Source organism: Micromys minutus (genome assembly GCF_963924665.1).
Source record: "Micromys minutus genome assembly, chromosome: 21".
Classification (NCBI taxonomy): Eukaryota; Metazoa; Chordata; class Mammalia; order Rodentia; family Muridae; genus Micromys; species Micromys minutus.
In genome coordinates, this window is record NC_137956.1 from 11327777 (window position 1) to 11349596 (window position 21820).

The 21820-nt window shown below is 46.3% G+C and overlaps 1 protein-coding gene across 1 annotated transcript in view; it reads left to right on the plus strand.

Moving 5' to 3' along the window:
* Nucleotides 1-4980: 4980 nt before the first annotated feature.
* ELOVL5 (ELOVL fatty acid elongase 5) overlaps nt 4981-21820 on the plus strand; it is a 55008-nt gene continuing 38168 nt past the window's right edge. Inside the window, exon 1 of the mRNA XM_080934790.1 lies at nt 4981-5094. The gene's annotated coding sequence lies outside the window, so the exon portion shown is untranslated. The remainder of the gene's footprint in view (nt 5095-21820) is intronic.

The following is a 21820-nucleotide window of genomic DNA, read 5'->3' on the forward strand; positions in this document are numbered from 1 at the left end:
ACTTTAACATAAGGGAATGCATGCATTTAGAAGAAAAGATACTGTGAAATCAAATGGCAGGCAGTAGCATCCAAAAAATGATTAAGCTGGTGCTGAAGAGATGGTCCAGAGGTTAATATCATGTGTTGCCTTTGGAGAGGACCTGGGGTTGGTCCCCAACACCCCCCATATTGGCTCAAAACCATCCCTCACTCCAGTTCCAGAAGGATCTGATGTCTTCTGTACTTTGTGGGCACCAGGTACACAGATAGTGCATATGCATACATACAGGTAAAACACTTTTGAGTATAAAATAAAAAGAACTCACTTTAAAACTTAAGCTGCCTCAAAAACTTGTAAATTTCCCCCCTTGAATCTTAAGTGGTGGAAAATAGACTTGAGACTGTGGGAAACTGTGCTACCATCTTCTGGCATGCAAGAGTATGTCTGATGGGTCAGGTGCACAAAAGCAAGGCTTTTCATAAATAGACATTTTTTCCAGGTAACTAAAATACCACATGACTTAGAGTGACTACATCCTTTAAGGCTAATTTTTAGAGAACTTGTTTTTTATAAATGTTAGAACAGGGGCAAAGAATATTAAGTGCACATGGCCCGCTCTAACAGAATATAAATCACTTTGGGAGTATACTTAGCCAGGGTTCACTCCCTAACCTCAGAAGCTGTATCATTATACCCTACCAGTTTACACAGCTAATGTTTGGCTAACAGTAAGCTTATCAACAACCTTTATCTAATCTTTAGCTCTTGAATAGGTTATTGAATTAAATAAATTAGTTTAAAAAATTTATCTTGATAACCAGCAAAATAAAAGACTCAATGATAACCCGTTCTGATTGAAAACTTTTATTTCCACTTAGGTCACAACTCTATTGAGATATGATTTGTAAATCACAAGATTCAGCCAAGTAAAGTATAGACTCCAAGCATTTGAAATGAAGGGCTTTGGTTTGCAGCCACCTGAGTCTCCTTTGGCTTGATTTCTTTGCATCGTTGTGTTGTTGACAGAGTAACACCAGGGCACTGGAGAGATGGCTGAGGGGTTGAGAGCACTTGTTCTTACCAAGAACCGAGGTTCAATTTTCAGCCCTCACAGGATGGCCCTCAACTCTGTACAGGGGATCCAGTGCCCCCTTCTGACCTCCCGGGGCACTAGGTACGCATGGGTACACAGTTATGCGTATGAGCAAAATACTCATATACATACAACAGAGTAATAAAAAGGATTGCAGCTAAACTTTACTGGGAAAGGTCTTAGAAAATTATCAGGAATAAAAGAGAGAAAACTGGTAGCAGGTTTTAACTTTATTTCAACTTTAAAAATGTAGATGAATGTTTCTGTGTGTGTGTGTGTGTGTGTGTGTGTGGGTGTGTGTGTATGTGTGTGTGTGTGTGTATGTCTATGTCTGGTGTCTGCAGAAGCCAGAAGAAAATGTTCAGTCTCCTGACACTAAACTTACAGATAGTTGTGAGCTACCAAATGGGTGCTTTTAACTGCTGAGCCATCTCTCTGGTCCCCCAAATTTGACTAATTGTTGCAATAAATATAATAATTTCTATCTCATAGAAAGGTATTTAAATTAATACAAACAAGATTTTTTTTTAAAAAAAGAGAGAGATTTAGACTTGCGTTTGTGTGCTTACATGAGTTTCTGTGTGTCAGGTCTGTGCCTGTATGTGAGGAGGCCAGAGAGTGTAAGATTCTTTGGGAATGGAACTGTAGGTGTTTGTGAGCTCCCCGGTGCGATTTCAGGTCCTCTGTGAGAGCAACAAGTGCTCTTAAGTGCTGAGCCGTCTCTCAGTAAGTCTTGCCTTCACCTTAATTGTACTGCTCTGAGTCCTGGGATACACTCCTACACAGTAAGCTTATTAGAGGACGGGATAATAACTATTAAAAAGCAAACACGGTGTGTTAAATAGTAATGCGTGCTAAGGAGAAAAATTTGAGTAGAGGGAAAAAGGCTCCAGAAAGTAGGAGGCAAAGCAGAAGGTGGTATGCAGTGACCAGAAAAAAATGTCATTTGCTCCCTGAGGAGGTGGTGTTTATGCAAAGGTTGATATGAAACAGAGTTGCAAGCCTTAGAGGTTTCTAGGTTAAATCTTTACAGGCTTAGAGAACTGGTAAGAGCCAGGGTTCTGAGGTTCTAGTGCTCACTGTGTTGAAGGAGCCTATTGTTTAGGAAAGACCACAGTGTCTAGCATGGCTTGGTCCTGGACACCTGACTGGGGTGATGAGGGGATGCAGAATGGACAGACAGACAGAAAAGTGAGACATGTCACTTTGATGGAATGTCACCCACTCCTCACCAACCTGGAGCCTCCCTGTCTTATGCACAGACAAAGAAGGACAGGCTAGCTAGTCTTAGCAGGTCTTTGTAGGGGAGCAGTCCCAGGCTCCAAGGGGGGGAAGTTGCAGTTGCTAAGTTTTGCACATACTGGCCGGTCATTCTTACACACTCCCTCTTTGCTATGTCTTAGAGCCTCACTTGGATGAAGGTGTTGCCAACTCCTTTGGGTCTGAGGCACTGGTTCTTGTTAGCCATTCAGTCACCCAGGGCTTCCTCTGCTCCCCGAAGGAGGCTGAGAATTTTAGAAGATTAGAAAAATAGCAACATGCTAAATAATTAAGTCCAAAGGCTACTGTTGGGATGTGGGCTCTAATTCTCTGTTGAGATATGAAGTTGATAGGTAGTGCTGGGCTGAACTGAAAAACATGGGAGCAAAAGAAGGAAAAAGAGAGAAAACAGAAGAAGGGAAAGGGGAGCAAGAGAGATCAGTAGATAGCACGATGTCCTCCTCAGTATAAAACAAGTCATCCCAGATTCCGGCCAACTTTGAGATGTTCAGAGACTAACAGATTTACATCACTTTAGAGACAGGTTTCATTATGTCATGCAAATCAAACAGTAGCAGTTTCAGTAATTAGAATTCAATATTATAACAATTCATTGTATTTTTTTAATTCAACTGCAGCTTCTATCGAAATAAAACAAATTGCCCAGGATATTAAACAGTTTCTTCCTCAAAAATAATACCGATGCAGCCTTCTTACATACTTGTAAGTGTATTAGAGGAGATGTCGGCCCACTGATAAAGACTAAGAGCAAAATGTCCCCGTAGGGGACATTACCATATTAAACATAGAGAAGAAAATCATTATTTAATGGAGGAAATGCAATTTTTTTTATATTACCACATGAATGCTACTAAAGAACAACCTCAGATCACATATGGCAGGGATAGCTTCTCATAGTTCTTGCAGTTCCGATGGCAAAGAATCCAATTCTCATTTATAAGATATTCCAAATTCTCTTCAGTCCCATTATTTAGTAAGCCTGGCACTGAATCGGAGGTATGTTTTCATTTGGGGAAAAAAAAGTTAAGGTGGTAAGTTACACAAGTTTTTTGTTTTTGTTTTTTTTTGTTTTCTTTCAGATTTACACTTGAATTCAAAGATTCTAAAATGGGGGTAGCTCTGGGGCTTCACACCTCATGGAGTGGAGTCTTTTTAGCTTCCAATCAGGAAAGGCCCCGACTGCCTCTGATTGCATACGTAAATTACATGGGGGGGGGGGGGGGAGGGAACCCAAGGCTCTGACCTGGGGAAAGGATAGTGTGGCCTCTCTAATGGACTTGAGAAGAGTTAAGAATCGTGGGCAGGAGGGACATGGATGGTGAGTGGAGCTGAAACAGGGACCAATCATGGCACTGCTGAGTAACATATTAAAAAAAAATGGTTAGTGACATTTGTTACGAAGAACGGTAGGCAAATGCTGCCCCAAACCCTGTAAATGCCGTTGAGAGGAGAAACATGCTGGATTCGGTGCATTACTTACCTGCAGGTCTTAGCAGGTCCCTGGCACGTGGAAGCAATGTACATGGTGAATGCTAAGAAGCCACGATGCAGAGATGACCGCTTACATGCCACTCGAACGGTGTTCATGTATAGACAGACATGCACTTATGAATGGTTAGCGCTCTGCACGCTGCAGGGAAGGCGGTCCTTATTCAGTGTTTGTAGAAATGAGTGACAACTAATTGCTATTAAGACAGCCATTGGTGAATGTTTAAATTATCTAATGTGTTTATAGCTTGTATATCCGTATTCCTATGGCAGTGATCTGGGTCCTGGAACATTGCTGGTACAAGATAAACATCTGACCATAAATAATTTAAAACCGTTTCTACACTGAATGGCTAGTTGGCTGTGTCGTGTCTATGGGTGTAAAGGAAAGGGGCACGGCAAAAGGTTAAATTTCTAGCGCTTGAAATGAGAGTTGTATGGAACTCAGATAAGGCCTTGATTTAATCAATCAGCAGCGAAAACTAGAAAGGTTTTTGTTTGTGCCTGAGTCCTTTTTAAGTGTTTAAATCTGCCCAGCTGAAAGACATTTCAATACTTCTTCATTCCAAGACTGATAATTTCGTAGGTAGAAATATCAAAACTCCCAATAGTGTGTGATCCAAGAATTAGTTACAAAGTTTCGAGTGATTTTTTTTTCTTTTTGGTTGTTGTTGCTTCAGTTTGCTCAACAGCAGCCCCACCTAGGTTTTAGACCCTCGCTAAAACCGTGAAAAGGATTCCCTTCAGAATGGTGGCAAAGCCCGAAGCCCGTTAGATGGGTGGGCACCTGCCAAAAACGCCACGCCAGACCCTGACCCCCTGGCTGTGGGAAGGAGTTCAGGGCATCCAGAACTTCACTGTGGCTATTGCGCAGACTCTGCGTCCCACGCAGGCTTATTAGGAAGAAGCGAGAAAACTGCTCCGAGACACGTGAACCACGGGGGACCAACCCCGGCCTCCGCTGCGCACCGCATCGGATTCTGGAATTTACAATCACGAAAGTTCTATCGGCCCAGGATTGGCTCCAAGGCCGCATGACATCATAGCGCTTGATCCTGCCTCCCGGCTCGGATTGGCTGGCCGCGCCATTGTGACGTCACGGTCAGCCCACGCCGGGGTTGAAGCTGCCGGGCGCCTTCCTCTTGCATCGCGGCAGCCGCTTGCTCCTATTCCCGCGCCCGCTTGCACATCCTCCTGCTCGTGCGGTCCTGCTGCCGTTCAGTGCTCCCCGTCGCCGCTCAGGCCGAGAGGTGAGCCGCCAGCTTCAGGAACTTGGCGGATGCCGCGGCACCCGGGTGCGGCCGGGCTGCTGGCGCCGTGAGGTCCGGGTTGGGCGGGGGGCAACAGGCACCGTGGTCGGGAGAGCGCCGGGCGCGGGCGGAGCGGAGCAGTGCCCAGCCGGGATGCTGTCGCACCTGTTCGTGGGTGGCAGCCACTTTGGCGCGCTGACAGGCGCGGAGATCGCAGGAAGGGATGGCGGCGCGCTTGGATCTTCCTCGGAGCGACCGTAAGGGCTGCCGAGGAGGAGCACCCGCGGGTCCGTGCTGTACCGGGCTTCGGGGCTGCCCGCCGGCCTTTCCCTGCCTTCCGCTCCTTTGCTTGCTGCCAGAGACGCCCGCTAGCCCGCGACCACTCCGGCGGGTATCTGCAGCCCTGCCTGCCCCGGGAGGGTGGAGACGCGGGCGCAGAGCTGCGGGTAACGGCCTGGAGTCTGCCAATCCTTAAAGTGCGCTGCTCAGAGTTTTAGGAAAAGTGCCCCTTATTGTTTCGCTGCCAGCAAGCCTTCCCCTTCCTCTATCCTTGGGTTGGAGATGGTAACGCCCAGAGAGAGAGAGAGAGTTCTTTTTAGATAATCTTGAAGCCCTTCGGTGTCTTTGAACTTAGCGTCCCCGCTCAAGATTATGAGTTATGCTCATCTCCAGGCGCCTCGATTGCAAATATGAAGGATGCATACGGGGAGGGGAGGGGGCGATTGAAAGAATGCAACGCGTGACTCATTAGCTGGAGGATACCCGAGAGAAGTCTGATAAGAAATTGTGGGGGAGCGAGGAGCCCTCCCTCTAGCCTTGATCGTCTTTCTGTTTTTTAATGTCAGTGCTGGTGACAGGAAGTGTTTTTGGACAGTTGTATGGGAGGGCCAGTGTTGCCTTTGGTTTTGTAATTTGTTCCTCTAACCGCTTGGCAGTTATAACCTGTTGGTTTTTACTTAGGTTGCTTCCAAGTCGCAGGCTACAGCATTTGGGTCAGAATCTACAGATACAGCTGGCTTTGCGTTAGGTAAATGCGAATGCACACCTTCGATTTCCTTCTATGGTTGGGCACAAATGCATCGTGTATCTAGTCGCCCCCCCCCCCCCCCCCCCGTACTGCCTGGTTTCTCAGCGAAAGCCCTGACCTTGAAAGAAATGGCTACTTTCCTTGAGGTTTTCTCTTGATGATAATGGCAGTGCCAGGAACTTCTACCGAAGGCCATCTCGTTTTCTATTTTCTTTTTATCTTTCAGTTTCGAACTGAAGATAGAAGGGAGGAATGCTCTGTTCTTTCACAGAATATAGGGTAAACCTAAACACGAAGGGGAAGCGTGGTTGTTGGATTTTTTCAAGAATAGGTAACTAGTAAGTCCAAAACAGTGTACTTGACTCAGTTTCCTTGTCAGCCAACCGCCTCGCAGGTTACTGATTTATTAGGTGGTTTTAAAAGACTATAAATGGAAGAACCCATGGGGGGGTCTGCTAAATAGCGGTTTCATAAATGTTTCCTTTTCCTTTCCTGGGATTAACAGTGTTTCTTTTGGCCAGAACCTTAGGCTTTGGATGCCTGTTGTTTGCAGAATTTCTTCCCACAGCAGTTCCGCTCTGTCCTTGCCATAATTACTGCTTGTGCTGCTGTTAGGGGTGAAGGACTCACCTTTGTGCTTTATTTCCAACTTGAAGTATATACACAAATCAAGGCAAAATTGCCCTGTCTTCCGGGAACTGTGGCAGAGTAGAGCATATTTGTTGCTTTTTTTCTCTGCTACACATTAATCTTCCCTCTGTGTGTGTGTGTGTGTGTGTGTGTGTGTGAGAGAGAGAGAGAGAGAGAGAGAGAAATATATTCTATTTTTGCCTGCCAACCATACCATAGACCACTTCCCCGTGGCTGCCTGTCTTCCTGCATGCGTCCTGTTCAGGTACCATTAGCATGTCTGCTCCCTGTTGTTCTTGCTGCGGGGAGTTGAACTGAGAAGTTCACACATGCTTAGCAAACACTCCCACTGAGCTCCTTCAAGCCCGTTTGATGAACTAATGAAAAGAACAGGGTCTTCTACGGGGTCTATTCCCCACCTTTTTGTAAAAAACCTGGAACTAGCAGCCGAGTGGCAGTAGCACCTGCCTTTAATCTCAGCACTCAGGAGGCAGAGGCAGGCAGAGCTCTGTGAGTTTTCAAAGCCAGCATATGCTGGTCTACAGAGCTGGTACGAGGACAGCCCGGGCTACACCGAGAATTCCTGTCTCAAAACACCAAACCAAACCAAAAACCTGGCGCTAAGGGCCAGAGATGCTGACTTTCCTGCAAACACACAGCTCTGTCTCCAGCACTCCAGCTTCTCACTACATCCGTCTGTTGATGGAGTGTTTGTCTAGTCAGTTGCATGTCATATATGTAACTGTGCTATTCCATAACTTAAAAACCTCTAACCATGTGCTTAACTGTCTTAAACAATCCAGGATTAGCAATGTACTGTTTCTCCAGTCTGCCTGAAATCTGTTCCTTTATTTATGCTATACCTGATTCATTTGTTTTCAGACAGGGTCTCCTTGTAGTCTAGGCTGGCCTCATCGTAAGAGTTTCTGAGGTCAGCCTTCAACTTCTGACCCTCCTACCTCTGTCCCTTGAGCACTGGGATAAGAGGAATAGGTTAACACATCTGTTCTCGACAATGCTGGGCGTGGAACCCAGGACTTCAGCTCGTTAGACAAGCAGTCTGCCAAATGAGGTATGTCCCCAATCCGTGATTCATCTTTACTGACTTTTGCTAGCTGGTCTATGATAAATGTGTGTATGGATGGGGTGTTTGGATCCAAAGACAAGTGAAGCAGTTTCTGATTCCAAAGGGCTTCTTGATTTGGCTTACGTTTGGAGCTCTTTTTATACTCTACAGCAAAAGAGGGTCAGAGGTAGATTTCCGGGACCCGTGGTACAACTTCTGTCAGATAGTGCACTGCTTAATAATGCTGAATTGGCCAGGAAGCTTTAGATTCACAAAGCAAAACCCACCAAAGAAGCTTACTCTCACACCTTTGTAATGGCCTTGAAAGCAAGACCTTTGCTCCAGTTCACTGCAGTCTCTGACATACCGGTTATAGATCCTTAGGCTCATTTTGCAAGACGACTTCTAGCAACTGTCTGGATTTCCCCATGAGGCGCTTTACCTTAAGCCTCGGCCCCTTTAAGCGATAATAACAGGCAGAAGGATCCAATAACCTGGTATTCATCCCACCGGCGGGTTGACTCTTAACCTCACCTAACTGGCTGCGGTGCCAGCTGTTAGGGAGGGCTTGCATTACCACCAGCTTGTTGAAAACAAGAGGAAGTTTGGAGAGTGAACACACGTGGAATCACTGAGCAAAGAGGAAGTGAAGGTGAAGCTGGTGGAGACGGCAGAAGTACACTTTAGTCTGGCCTCAGACCCTATCTGTTGACTCCAGCATTCTCTTCTTTGTGATAGCATGCTCAGTGTAGATACTTGCCCAAAGTCGCAACTCCTGCAGCCTAGATGTGGGTGGTGCCAGATCCTGTTTTCTTTCCTGAGATGTCCAGTAACAGAATACTACAAGTTGCATTTTTGGGTTTTTTCATTTTGTTTTCTGTTTTGTTTTTCGTTTTCCCTAAAAGGAGTACATTGAGGGCTGTGCTTAAGAAATAGGAGTCTTGTCGGCGTGTATAGTATGGGTTGGCTGGGACGGAGGCTCGGAATGTGGAGAGAGCCTGAGAATGTGGAGAGGTGACAGTCTGGCTTACCCTCACACAGTAGTGCATGTGACAGACTGAAAAGGCACAGGCTCAGGTGAAGCACAAGTACACGTGTGCTAGCCAGTGTGAGCAACGGAAAAGGCACGGGCCGTTAGGTCTTGGTGTGCACAACTGGCTGCATTGTCCCTTATCTTCACACGCTACCAACATGAGAATTAGCCTTGAGCCCTGGTGTCTGTCTGTCTGCCTGCCTGCCTTTCTGTCTCTCTCCCTTTCTCTCCCGTTAAAAATGAAAGGTTAACATTTCTTACTTTCAGTTTTGCCAAGAATAAACCCTTTGTTTCTGTTTGGCAGTGGATAGAGAATGAAAATTGAGATCTTTCAGGTCTGAAAGGCAGGACGCGTGGTGGTGGGGGTCGCTGCAGTGGACGCAAACTGCTGCTCTTTGACTTCTGGAGCGTGGATCTTAAATTGTGACTCTAGGAGATGTTTCAGCCTAGTGAAGCACCTTCTTAAGGAAACATGTCCGACTAAAGCGAGTTTCTGTGATGAGGCCCTCCTTCCCGTGCCCTGATTTCAACTCACAAACGTTACTGCCACCAAACTTTTTGGTTCCCATTGGCACGAATTTTCCCTGTGGGGACATTTTCAGTTGATTTGAGGTCATCCCCTTTAAGCATTGTGTGGTCCCTGGGTTTAAAACAGTTCTACTTGGTGGGGTTGTAGGAGTTTAAACTCCAGCCTAGAGAGATAAGTTTGCCTCACAAGCCTGAGGACTTGTCAGATACTCGGAACCCACGGCTGGGGGTAGGGTGTGGGTAGAAGCTGGGCGGAAGCTGGTGGCCTCCGTTTGTATTCACAACACTGGGAGACATTGGTAGACAGATTCCTGGAAGTCCTTGACCAGACTTGACACCTACAGACCAGTGACATATCCTGTTGTGTCTCTGCCCAAAGGACAGTACCCGAGGAATAATGGCAGAATGGTGTCCTGGCTTCCACAAGCCCGCAGGTGCACAAATATACTGAGGCCAAATTGCCTACCTCACCCTTCCTATACCTTCCCCACCTGCTGTGGATGAGATTCAGTTGTGATTGTATTCAGGTAGTAAGGGGTACCCTAGTACTCCATATTGCCAGGTAGACTTTAGTGCTTTTGGCTTAACATCTTCCATTATTTGAGGTTTAGGACATAGCATGATATTTTTGTAAGATTTTTCAGTGTCGATTCCGTCTTGATTTTTCTAACTAGGATAACCATTGAAAGCCACTTGTGACTTTTAAGTGTGTTCTTAGTTACTGTATGAGACTAGAAATCCCCAATCATGCTGGTGATAGTTTCTACTGCTTGATTCCCACTGTTGCCGTTTCCTTTTTTCCTGGTTGATAGTTATTTCTTGTTACTAACTTGTAGGAAGCCATCTTGAACTGGCTTCATTGAAACCATGCCGGGGAATTGGCCTCTCAGGGGTGTGTTTGAGTTTCTGAAGCCAGGAGTACTGTTCCCACTTTGTCTTGGCACAGTTAATGCTGTGACAAAGCGATTGTTATGAATTCTCCTTCCTTAAAGAATATTCTCAGGATACCACATTCAGTAATTACTCACTTGTTTCTCTGGGGTTTCAGCAGTATGGTGCGTCCCCAGGGCTGGTGTTCAAGGCACACCTGCTTCTTTGGAGAAGAAGCAAATTAATATTTACAGAGGTTACTGAACCCCAGTCATCTGTTTTGTTAGTTGATTTGCACAATTGAAAATTAGCGTTCGCTTTGGACAGAACTTGGGAACGTCTTGGGAATTTAAGTGCACTTTAGTATCTGCGAAGCATTTACAAGAACGTCTTGCACGCATGTGAGGAAGGAAGGGTGTAGGATGCACATTAGAGTTGGTGCCTTCCTTCCGAGTCAGCAGCCACTTACCCATGTAGGCTTCCGGTCTTACAGAAGTGTGGGCTGTCATAGATAAGCTACCATCCCCCCAGGATCCCAGCTTACGTAGAGAGTTCGATACTAACTGTACCCACTGGGTTCATCAGTATTGTGTGTGACAGTTAAGTAGGGTATTGACTGGTTATTGCAGGAAAGAGTTCCCTCTGTACAGCAAGCTGAGGCATTGTTTATAACAGCAACAGATTAGAAAATGTCCTACTGCAGAATAAATTGTGCCATAGCTCGGCAAGGGCATACACCCATTGGTGTGCGCTAAATGGAGTTGGTTTTTTGTTTGTTTGTTTGTTTGTTTTTACCATGAGTCACTTTTGTTAAGTGCTCAGCATAAACTAATCCATTTCCAGCTAGCTCACTGGACCTTAGAAGGTAAGAGCCTGCGTTTTACAGAAGGGAAATGGGGTTTAGGAATGTTACCTCAGTGTTCAAAGTTCCATGCAGAGCCAGCCGAGTGCTGAAGAGTCCCTGGACTTTTGCAGTGCGCCAACCCCTAAGGCCCAGTCACCTGCACAGGCTTTAGAAGGCAAGTAGAGTTCATGCCCATCCCATTCCGGGAGGTTGGTGACAACATAAAGGTTTTTGTTGACAGTAGCTAAGCAGAGCTTTATATGAGGAAGTGGACAGGGAATAACCCTGTGGTCAGGGCTTAAGAGGGGGACTTTTGATTTCTCACCTTACTCTGTTTTAGGTATTTGAAGGTCAGGCTCCTCTGTTTGGGCAGTCAGAGTGTGGCGCTGGAGGAGTGACTCAGTGGCAGAGCACTTGATTACGGTTGCCCAAGGCCTCAATTCTGTTCTCAGAAAAGAGTGCAGACCCAGGACTCTGTTCGTCTAAGAAGCCTGTGTTCATAAGCCTTGTATGCTCCTGTCTGGCCTAGGGAAGCCAGAGTTGCTGTCCTAGTGTGGCCTTGGCTGCATTAGGTTTTCTTTACAAGGTGTAAGGTCTGAGAGCTGTGTGCTGCACTGGGTAGGAAAGACACCTAATTTCCCTGGGAGCGTCCTCCCCGTGCCCTGAGAATGGTGGAAATTGTTGGTGTTTTGAGGACACTAGGTCAGTCCCTCCCTGCACTGGTAAGAGCTGGTGCGCTGTGCTGCTGTTTCAGCCGAGGCACCTCGCCGCCTCTTCAGTTCTCTTGGGATCCCTCCGGCTGCTCAGCACCAAATCTTTCTAGTTGAGCATCGACTCCCTAGGTTTGTCAGACAGGACTAAGATGACTTGAAAGTTACCTTTGTTCCTAAAATAAAATCACAAGTCGTATGATATATTATATATTATTAAGGAATCTGATATTATATATTAGCAAGGAATCTGATAACAAACCATTGTAACTTTGGGCTACAATCTGTGGAAGCAATAAATACATGAACACTGTTACGTTTGCTTTTTAAAAAAAATACAACATTGCAACAAGCTTTGAAAAATACCCTGCACATTTTAGTTCTGGGTGTACTGCCGTCACCTCCGCACACCGGTAATAGTTATAAGATGGAGATGTTTAGTCAAATTTTAACAAAGAAATGTGCTTTCATGTTATATGCCTTGGGTTGCACAGGCTCGAGTGGAAACCTTTTAAGTCATTTTCTGTTGAGGGATTGTATAACGGTTACGCCTCTCCTCTCTTTTAATTTTAACTTGGACTGTGATACAGCCTTTGTACGCTTTGTACAAATTAGCTTGGAGAACATTAGAATTTATTTTGAATATTCAAGTGATCACATCAGCCTTGAGACTGCAATCAGATAGGAATTTTAAGTAGCTACCCAAAGGAGAAAATACTGCTTAAAAGCCTCGTGAATGTGCGTCTCCTAGCTATTCGCAGTTGCAGCCTGTTGGGTTAGCTGTGCACACCATGACTGAGGCAGGGCCAAGTGCATCGGAGCCCGGCCTCTAAGGCAGCTCAGGACCTTCATGTCCTTAGAAAGGCTGTGTGAATACAGCAGGGGCTTCATTTTTAAGACAAGCAGTAGTGCAGTTTGGAACGGGCCTCCGGACCCCAAAGGAGGTTGGCTGTGACTAGAGAACATGAGGCCATCATCCTTTTCTTCCTCTGCCTCCCTCCCTCCCTCCCTCCCTCCTGTTTTGGTGTTCCTGGGAATTGAACCCAGGACCTAAGCCATGTATGTAAGTGCTGTGCCAGTGAGCTAGCCTGGAACTCCCCAGGCTGAGGTCCAGGCATGGATGCACTCTACCCTACCCTAGACGCTTGCTTTTCATAGAACAGAAGTTGGACTTCTCATGGTTTTGAGAACCGGGGCTCCGGGATCTAAGATGGAGGTGAGCATCTGCAGACACTTCATCGCTCATGGCCGATCTGTTGGTGGAACTGCAGAGCTGTTCACTCACGGTTGCTCCTCTCTGCGGTTTATTTCTAGTCCACCTCCTCTGAGCTCCAGGCTGCTAACTTCCCGTATCTAAGTACGTGGGCTGTCACCAAGAATTCTGCTACGGCGTTGTGTGGTAGGGAGCATTAGTCTGTACCAGTTTGCCTAAGCCACTGTTAAGCTAGCAGCCACCCCTCACATCAGCCACTGTCACTCTGCCTACGCGTCAGTCACCAGGTGTGGTCCACCCGGGCCTGTCCTGTCCCTGCCAGTGCTCAGACATTCTCTGCACATTTAGTGAGTGACTACAGCTTCACTCTGGCTCCTTTCTGGCTTCCTTGTGGTTTGTTGCCAAAGTGGCTCTCTGGCATGTCTATAGGATGATTTTGGTCCAGCCTAAAGGTCTCGGGCCTGTTGTCCTTTGACCCCATGTCCTGCATTTACCTCTTAATCTGGACGCTTAAGACTTGTAACCCCCTCCCCCATATTTGATTATTCCGGTCTCTGTGTCATGTTTTATTTGGACAGCTTCCTCATTTATATCTATCTGCTCCTACTATTTAAAGAGCTAAGCAGAACGGGAACTGAAAAGCCGAGGCAAACCTCACCTTCTCCTTGATTCTTCTGGCTGAACTGGGTGTTCTGACTCCTTGGCTGTTTGCATGTTAAGCTCTGTTTGTCTCAGTTTTCTCTTACGAAGAAGAGTGAGCGTTATTTTTCTTCTCACAGTTTCTCAGAATCCTCCTAGGAAGACTTTCTCTGTTCCAGACCCTGTCCTTTCCGGCCGTAGTGTAGGTATCTGGCAAATAGACGAATAAACATCTCTCCATGGTGTCCTTTGGATGTGTGCTTTTCTGTGCACATGACTGCGTGGAGCTGATGGGGACCCTGAGAACCCTACACTACATGGTACTTCACAGCTGAGGAGCCCAACCTCATCCCGGAACTGGGCCTTGTCTCCAGGCCAAGCGAGTAGAGTATCAGCAGCTCAGAACATTTGCTAGGCATTCATCCCACCCACCAGGGGTGCTGAGTGCTACTTGAAAGGTGTTGTTTGTTTACATATCGCATTGTAAGTTTCAAGGTTGAATGTGTCTTGACAGAACAGTCCTATGGCACTATTCCCAAAGAAGTAATAAATCAGTACTGTTGTGTAAGAACTGAAGGTGTCCATTATTAAAATAATATGGACTTGCCACTCTTTGGAACCTTATTTTGGCATATGCACCATGCCCAGGGGAAGGGTGGCCAGAGCTGGGTTACGTAGCCAGAAGGCTACGGGATTTATCAATTCTTCATATTCACTGCCTGTAGAGCACGGCGCTTCCATCAGAGGAACATGGGTCCTAGCTGGTGTTGGTGTTGCACATTCCGAATCCCAGCACCAGGATGCAGAGGAAGGTGGATCTGTCGAGTTGCAGGCCAGCCTGGTTGGCAGAGTGAACACAGCGGTGAGGCCTGTGGTAGGATCATGTAGTGCAGGGGACAGTCACGGGTACTTTCATCAGATTGGAAAGCCAGGAGGAAGCGGTCTGGGGAAAGAGGAAATAGTCGTGCTGTTGGGGACTGCGAGGCATGTGAGGAAATAAGAGTCAGGAAACCCCTGAGGGAGGAAGCTACAGTGTGGGCCCTAGGGCTACTCTGAGGAGTCTGTGCAGTGAATGGTGCAGGGCGTGAAGGTGGCGCAGCTCTGCTTGAGAGGAGCTGGGTAAGGGCAGTGGAGCCATGGTGATAGCTTCGGTTAGACGGTGGCTTTGGTAGAAGCAGATAAGTCTTATCAGTAGACAGTAGGGACTGGGAAGGAATTTAGAAATGATCTGGCCCATTCTAGTTACTCAGGTTTGCAGAGAAATTCAAATAGAGCAATACAAGAAATTTTCTCTAAACCTCTTTATGTCTCTGTCTGATGTGCTATTTTGGGAGAGTAGGGCATTGTGGACATTGGTATTTTAATTTGATTTTTCTTCTTTGAACTTTTTCATATGGGCTGGAGAGGTGGCTCAGCAGTTAAGAGCACTGACTGCTCTTCCAGAAGTCCTGAGTTCAATTCCCAGCAACCACACGGTGGCTCACAACCATCTGTAATGGGATCTGACGCCCTCTTCTGGTGTATCTGAAGACAGCTGTAGTGTACTCATACACACAACATAAATAATTTTTTAAAAAAAGAATAGTTTATGTGTGTGTGTGTGTGTGTGTGTGTATGTGTGTATGATATACATGAGAGACAGTGAGTGTGTATGTTTTGATCATTTCCCAGAGCACCCTCATCACACCCCTGAGTCCACTTAGTGCCCGCTGGATGCACATGGATGTAGGGCCGTCCACTGGATGGGTACCTTGCCAGTACCCGCATCTCTGAGAACTGACTTTCCCTTCCCAACAGCCATCAAGCGCAGTAGCTGGGGTTGGGCCTCAGGGTCTTCCTCTGCTCCCGCTGGAACACTGACCGGCTGCACAGCCATGAGTTTGTGAGCACAATGGCCGTATGCCAGGAAAACCCCTTTTTTTACAGCCACCCAACCTCTGACTCTCAGAATTGTTCTGTTTGTTTCTTCATCTGCCGTTTCCTGCCATATTTGCTGAGCCTCTGAGGGAGGGGTGATCTCGATGTCCTGTTTAGGGCCGAACGGGACTGTCACTTACTCTGCCCTTTGATTAATTGTGGGGCTCTGTTTAACCTCCACTCCTTACTAAAGAGACTTTTCTAATGAGGGCTGAGGGGTGCATTAATCACAGTTGGCCAAAAGGGGCACTAAGCACTACAGCAGGGTCTCAGGTTATTTTATTTAAAAAGTGAAGTCATTATTATTATTTTATATTTCTTGAGAAGGGGGCACAGGGAGGGTTTCAAGGGCTTGGTCTCAAGTTGTCACTTTACACATGTAACTATTCTTTGGCCTTCACTTGGTGCTTTTGAAATTGGATCTCTCTCTCTCTCTCTCTCTCTCTCTCTCTCTCTCTCTTTTCCATTCTGGCCTGGGATTTGAGGAGTGAGCCACCATATACACCTTCTGTGGGCTGTTAGAGAAAGGCATAGGAGCTGGGTGGCTTTGAAGCTGAATCTTAAGAGCTGAGATTAGATTGGAGAGAAGAGTAGTGAGGGCCTACTGTGTGGAGTGCTTGCTTTGTAGAGAGCCTACTGTGTGCAGGACCTGCCATGTGCAGGACCTACGGCCTAGAGCAAACAGCGGAGCCCTTAGTCGTATGATGGGAGGGAAACTGGGGACCTCCAGGAAGGATGAGTCCACTCAGAAACCCCGAAGAGCTGTGACAGCTCCAGCTTAAAGCAGCTGTAGTGTCTTTTTCAGAGTTGATTGATTTGATTACGTAATCATCGGTACTGAGGATTCTGCATAAATATGTGGTACAAAATGGCAGAAGTTAATCTAGGACCACTTTGCTAGTTATTGGAAATCTGTCTTATTTCCAGGCTAAAACTCAAGCAGTGATTTGGTTTTGTTTGGCCGATTTTGCTTTGTTTTTAATGAAATCCAAGCTTGCAGCTTCAACAGCAGTTTTTAAAATTGAATCTACTTAAACCGAATAATAACAGACTACACTAGTTTGGTACTTGCATGCGGAGGAATGCCTGTAGCAAAATATTAAATGCCCTTGTTTTCCATAAGTAAACTATTGTGTTTCTCTAAGGCAGAAGACTGCAGCAGAAACGCAGTCTGTGCACAGCACTGTTGAGTCTGAGCTTGAGCGCTTCCGCCGGCACTGAGATTGTAAGGCTGGAGTGGCCCGTGCAGCGTTCGTAGGTCAAGGGGCAGAGGCTCAGACGGAAATGCCTTGGGTTCGTTACATTTGATGTGGAATTAATTTTTGGTCACTGTGCATTCAGAAACCTTTTACTGTTCCTGCTTTTTTCATGATTCCAGCTGTCTCACCTCTAGTTTAAGGTCATAGAAAAACCGTGAGTCTACACGGTGTCCGTCAGTCCCTTGATGTGGCTTGACTACAGTAGACATGCGGTTAGCATTAGATGTGTAGGGCAGTTGGCATCTTTGTGTGACATGTTTTCACAGTAAGTGTTTATAGAATAAGTGATTACATATTGTTACAGCTACCCTTGCCTTTCTTCCTAGTGTTTAGCCTGGATTATGTTTGTTGTAATTTACAGTATAGTAACCCCCAGCCCCCAAGTCTCTGAACCAATGTTTGACTCCTCATTAAAACCAAAACTGTTGGCCAGGCTAAAACTAAAAGGGCAAAGTATAGAACCCATAATGCTGACGTCCTTAGGAGATCTCAGTGATGATTGCTTTCAGATACATTTGAAGACTTTACCAAGCCTGCTCATGGCACGCCGCAGTGCCGACTCAGCTAGAAAACTGTTGTCTACCTCCTGCCGCAGCTCCAGCCACTGTCTCTCTAGGGAGTAAAAGCCGGGGCCTCTGGCTTGGGTTTCGCTGAGTGCTCAGTAGCTTGTCCTGCTCAGTCCTGAGACAGCTTCACCCCTCTGTCAACCTGTCCACTTCTCCGTCGCCCGTGACTCTTGAAGGCCGGAAGCATGCGTCCAGTGAAGGTCTGTACCCTGGGTGAGCTCCAGTCTTTGTCCAGCTCTGCCACCCTGGTTCCTCACTCCTCTTCCCAGTCCTGAGCTCAGTTGGTTATCTAGGAGAATGTGTTCACTGGCTCATCTCTGTCAAGGGCCTTGGCTTTTCTATCTGGGTTTGGGGGTGGTGTGGAGAAAAGGGAGTCTCACTCCCTCCCTTCTTGTTTCCTTCCCTACCTCCCACCTGCAAGGTCTCACTATGTAGCCTTGGTGGCTTTCCTGGAATTCTATCTAGACCCAGGCTGGCCTTGAACTCACAGAGATCTCCTTGCCCGTGTCTCCCAGTTGCTGGGGTTAACGGTGTCCACAACCATGCCTGTCCTGAGCCTCTCACATCCTTTACAATTGCTCATCTTCTGAGTCAGCCTGAACTCTTACTTCCTGATGACTCTGGTTATGCCTTCAGCCCATTCCTGAAACACGGTCTTCCCCATGTCTGCTGCTGTCCAGCCTACCCAAGCTCTCAGCATAGGACGCCACTTGTCCAGGAATCCTCCCCCAGTCTCCTGTACATGATGCCCACTCTCAGTCCTACAGATTGAGTTAGCTCAACACATATACATCAGGTCCCAGGAGAGCAGAGCTGTCCCTGCCACAGGACAGCAGACCCCCTGACCTCAGAACACTTCGGCTTCCCTGTCTCATAAGCCAGATGCATCCTCCCTACCATCTGGAGCAGTGGTTTTCTACTTTCCAAATGCTGGGACCCCTTCATACAGTTGATGATGTGGTGACCCCCAGCCATAAAATGATTTCATTGTGACTTCATAACTGTAATTCTGCTATTATGAATCGTAATATAAATATCTGGTATTCAACACCTCCCTCCCTAAAGGGGTGGCTACCCCCAGGTTGAGAACCGCTGGTCTAGATCCTCTTGCACCACCTCCAGCCATGGAGAAACTGCCTATCCCATTCACAGGGACCAAAAAAATCACTAGAAGAACTAAGATTACAGCTTAGCATTTGTGCTGAACGTACTGCCTGTAGACAGACCAAATTACTGATGTTCCAGGCCTTTTAGTCAGTGGTTTTGCAGGCTGCGTGGCTGCTTTGTCTATAGTCTGAAATCTAATGCCTCCATTTGAGGGCTGGTCTCATCCCGTCACTGATGGGTTTTGTTCATGCTCATCCCCATCAGATGATGTAAGACAACGTGTCCTTGCTGGTGGAAGGAGCTGACCCTGTTCTGATTCGGGTATTACCCCTGTGTGTCTACTTTCATCCTCACCTCACCGGGTCCTGGGTCACATGCAGGTTCTCAACGGTGACTCCAGCACATGCTCATTTTCCTGTCCCTCTTAATCATCCTGCCACCTCAGCTCTTACAGGCCTGGGCCTAGATTCTGTGACAGTTTACCTAAGCCTGGCAGCAGGAGCTGGGCTGCCGCCTTTGTACTCGCCCCACAGAGGAAGACCCTGGTCCTGCGGCCCTTCCCTCTGATGTCGGCATGTTGAGCCGGCATTTGCAAGATACCTTGACATGTTGAGCCTGCAAATGCAGCTGCTTCAGTGGGCTAGCCAAGGGGGGTCAGAGGCAAAAAAAACCTGCATTGCTTAGATACCGGGCTACATCTGCAGTCTCACTTCTGATAACAGTACCCCTAATTTTTTTTTAACATGAAAGTAAGTAAATGCAATTTAATTAGTAAGTTAAAGTGAAGATGATGGCTCTGTGGCTCTTTGCTGCTTTTGTTCATATCCCTGCAGGGTTTTCCCAGAAGCCACTATGATTCTATGATCCTTCTCTGAGTAGCTCAGAGTCACATGTTCTGGCCTCTGGGTTGAGCATCTAACCTCACCAGTGAGTCGGGGAGGAAGGAAATCATAGTTTGCTGGTGTGTGCTGGAAGGGGAATGGATGCTGCTTGTTACATTTTCCCGTCTTTAAATTCCTGGGAATTTAAACATCCCATTGTTTTTCCTAATTAAGTTGATGTAATAATTAAAACTAGTGTTTCCCAAGGAACAGGAATGAAAACTGTTTTACAGCAACTGTGGAGTGTTTGGGCATCAGAACTTATTTTCTCTGGCACCACGTTGCCTTTCTACCTGTCTGGAGACGGTATTAATAAAGTAGTTGCACGTGCCGCCATGAAAGTCACTTTAATTGCAATCATTCACTGCTTCGGTTTCCTCTCCAGAAAGGGAAATGGGATCAAAATGAGAGCCAATCCACTCTTAGGAGGAGCCTGATTTTCTGCTCTCTCTGTCTTTTTGCCTTTTGATTTGCTTAAATGTAATTTCTGTGTTGCAGACAGTGGGGTGTCATTTACAGATATCAGTACCCCCAGGAGACAGAGGCCCCGCCCCACCCCCCTCCAGCCACGCTGCAAACACAGGCTGAGCTCACACAGCCAGGCTGAGCTAGGATGCAGAGGGCCTGCTCCTCACTGCCAATATGTCAGCTGGATTGTTCTGAATAAACTGTCAAGATTTTTCTTCTATCTTCAAATCATTGTTTTCCGTTAGTAAGATGGTGTACCTGGCTCATAGGCCTCACTCTGTAATGCTTCCAAACTAAGAAAGCAAAGGGAAAACGTTTTGTGTCAAGGAATTCACAGATGTCTGTTCTGTGGCTGTGCCCTGGTAGAAACCTTCTGAGCTCTTATTCCTGGCACAAGGGATGTGCCAAGCCCAGCCCAGCACAGCAGGGAGTGTGTACACGCATGCACGGTGTTTTGCTCTCATGACACTGTTGTCTTGCAAAGGAATATGTTCCCAACCCGAGAGAGGCATGCTTTGGGACATGAAATGTCACTTGCAAATTCTTATTTTGGGGAGACCATGTCATGTGTTCTGCCTTGCCTTTCTAGTCGCTCCTACTTTTCTCCTTCTCCCCCTCTCCTTACTCCTTCCTCTCCCTTTCTTGTCCCCATCTCTCTTCCTTCTTTTCCTATCCCCTACATTTCCCCTCTTTTGTCTTCCTGTGTATATGTTTAAATTAAGTTTTCCTGTGTAGTCCTTCCCTATCTCGGAACTAGCTTAGTAGACCAGGCTGGTCTCAAACTCTGAACCGCCTGTCTCTGACTCTGGAATGCTGGGATTAATGATGTGCATTTACCATACCTGGCAATAAAGCATTTTCTTAAGTGTGTTACTGTATAATGCTCTTCTTCATCGTCCTTTGGATGTACTGTTTTTGCAGTAAGAGTGCATCAGCTAATGTGACTTAGCACAAGAGCTATCCGAGTGTCTTAACCCACCAGAGCTAGTGGTGCTTTGACTAAAAAGGGACTTTCAGATTTTATGTCCACACAGTAATGTGAAAATCAGCTTGATATCGTTTAATTGATCAGGTTGAATTTTCCTTAGTCCTGTATATGTGGCTTGAGTCAGCAGGGAAGTGGTCATGTGACTCTTTCACAAGTGCCTTTAATTATAACTTATTTAAGTTCTATTATTGCAAAATGATTGCTTCTGTCAGTTTAAAGTATTTGAGCGTTCAGTTTTTAAACTTTGTGCACTTTTAACTACTGAACTCAGGTGTTAATTGTTCTTGGGGCTTAAAAGATGGCTGACACTTATGGCCATACACTGTTCCTTCAGGGGACTAGAGTTTGTTCCCCAGCACCTGTGTCAGGCAGCTCACAACCACCTCAAGATCGGCTCCAGGGATTCCAAACCCTCTTCTGACCTCTGTAGGTGCATGGGCATGCATGCACGAACACACTCATACTCACACTTACAAATAATAAGCCTAAAAAGAACCCTCGATTGGGGGCTGGAGAGATGGCTCAGCGGTTAAGAGCACTGGCTACTCTTCCAGAGGACCTGGGTTCAATTCCCAGCGCCGACATGACAGCTCACAACAGACTGAAATTCCAGTTCAAGGGGATCCGGCATCCTCACACAGACAGACATACAAGCAGACAAAATACCAGTGCACATTAACACAACAAAACAACAATAGAACCCAAACAACCCTCATTCTCTTTTTGAGTTTTCTTTTTTGGTGGTAGTGGATATTTAAAAGATTAACAACTAAATTTTCAATATCATTTGGAAATAAAGCCTTGGGGGAAGGAATATTACCATAGCTACTAAAGCGATTGTCAAGCATTTTGTTTCAATTACATACACTTTAAAAAAATTATTGAGCCTCAGCTTTAGCTTATGGAGATTATATCTATTGATGTTTGAGATGTCAGAAATTAATTTTAAATGACTTTAAAATTAAATTTTTAGATATTTT